Below are 2,386 nucleotides of genomic sequence, written 5' to 3' on the forward strand. Positions count from 1 at the left end.
CTGGGTCCCCATGCCTCCTCTTGGGCCCAGCCCCTCCAGAGTGTCCCCACAGACTGTGCCTGGCTGGGGGCATCGTGGGGTGCTGAATCTCCACCCCTCAGTGGGCAGGAGGCCAGTGCTGCATCCCCAAGATGTGGGGTCCCTGCCTGTGCTTGTCCCAGGGGTCCCTGCCTGTGAGCTGAGGGCGGAGCGGGTGGTGGGCGTGGACCTTGGGGGCACCTGGTCTAGTGTCAGACTCACAAGCCATCAGCATCAGGAGCCCTGAGGACCGCCAGTCCCTGACTTTCAGCCCACTCCCCACAGCCCGGTGCTCCCGAGCGGTTACCAGCATGCGGGGTTGGGGGCTGTGTCCGAGCACCTGCCCTCTCCAGGCCCCACCAAGCTGCCCATGGCCCCAGCGTCCCTGTGGGTGGCGTCCCCCGCGCTCGCCTGCAGGCCCTCAGGTCCAAACCCATGGTCTCCCCCTGACACCCGCCCCCGCTCCTTTGCTTTCTGGGCCCCTGAGGACTCGCCCTACCCACGGCTGCTGGGCCGCCGGGCCTGGGCAGTCCTTCTAGGGTCCCGGACACAGCCTGACGAACACTCGGGCAGTGCCAAATAAAGGCCCCTCAGAGTGGGCAGGACACAGCGGCGTGTCACTGGCCGTCCTTCCCAGGAGAGCCTCGGCGATGGGCCCCGGGCAGGCTGAGCTCCTGTGGCCTGCTTGAGTGGCTGTGACTGCCCCCGGGCTGGGCCAGACTCCTCACCGCGTGGTGACCTGTCCACAGCCGTGGCCGGACAGGCAGGCTGTCTCGGGGGCCCCCCTCCTGCTCGCAGACTCCTGTGCTCACTGGCCTGCCCCAGGGCAGCCGGATGCCCTCGTTCTCCTGCTTGAGGACACTGGTCCTGCCCCACCAGGCCTCCTGGCACCTCATCTACCCCCATGTCCTCCTGGCCCTCTCCAGACAGTCCCGCAGGAGGTGGGGCTCCCGGGCGGGCCCTTGGGGAGGGACACGACACGAAGCCCTCAGACACACGTGCACACGCACACAGGTCCGCCCAGAGACAGGTACACGTGTGCACACACGCACATGTACGGCAGACAGGCGCACACAGACGTGCACACAGACACAGACATGCAGATTCAGGGACATGCGCAGGCACGTGCACACCAAGCAGAGGAGCCGGGGACACGCCCCCGAGTGGGGCCGGACCGGCCGCTGCTGCGCACGCCGGGAGGGACGCGTGGCCAGAGCCTAGGCCTGACTGCGGGCGGGCGGGGTGGGGGCAGCGGGCGGGCGGTTCTCAGGCCGCGGCAGGGATGGGCGAGCGGGGCTGGGGCCGCTCCAGGGCCGCGGGGAAGCCCTGAGCCGGCGAGGCCTGAGTGCGAGGAAGCAGGGAGGCCGGGGGCGAGGGCGGGCGGTGTGGACGGAGCGGCGGGGCAGTGAGACGCGGCAGCGGAGCTCGTGCTGGGGGAGAGGCGGCACGCGTCTCTGGTTTTCTCTCATGTTCCGTGTCATCCAAAGCACAGGCGGCGGCCGGCTGACCCCGGAGTCAGTGGCCCCGGGCGAGGCGGGCCGGAGCAGACCTGGCCTGGGCGCGCTCGAGTGGGGGGCGGCACGGGCCCAGGAGGCGACGGCAGCCTCGGGCGCCCACAGCCACCGACACCGCGGCCCCCAGACATCTGCACACTCGATGAGCGGCTGGGGTGTCGGCCCCCCGGGGACCACGGAACTCTCAGAAGTCAGGGACTCGAGAAGCAAAAGGAAAGTAGGGCAGAATGTGGATGCTGCAGTGCACAGATGGAGGCTGCTCTGTGTGTTCCTGCGTGTGTACCTGTGTGTGCCTGTGTGTGCCTGTGTGAACCTGTTTGTGTGTGTACCTGTGTGTATGGGTATTTACACGTAAGTGTGCAGCACACACGATGCTCAGCCCCCATCCCCGTCACTGGCCTCTTCTGGAATGTTCGGTAAACAGAATGTGCTGTGAGTGCCTGGCCTGTCTCACTCCACATGTAGATTTAACCACATTAATCTGTTTCATTAAAATATTAAAAATTATAATTTGGAGGTTCTGTCTTGGCATGTCTTCAGTTTAGCGTATAATTCATACCAGCAGCTTCACGGCTCATATTATTTTAGTCTGTTTAAAAGAAAATTTGCTATTTGAAGCAGAAATAATATTGTGGTGGGGGATTAATGCATACGTGGGAGCTTCTGAGCCTCCCTCTGGGGTGGGCAGGGTTCCCACACCACGTGGGTCTGAGACCGGGGAGAAGCCACACTGCAGTGGAGTCACCCGGCAGTCAGCCAGGGGGAGGAGATGGACTCACAAGCAAGCTCAGCCCCGAGGAAGCAGGAGACATGGGAAAGGGACTGAGCAGAGGGACCTTCGAAGAGGGAGCAGG

Source organism: Talpa europaea (genome assembly GCF_964194135.1).
Source record: "Talpa europaea genome assembly, chromosome: 4".
Classification (NCBI taxonomy): domain Eukaryota; kingdom Metazoa; phylum Chordata; class Mammalia; order Eulipotyphla; family Talpidae; genus Talpa; species Talpa europaea.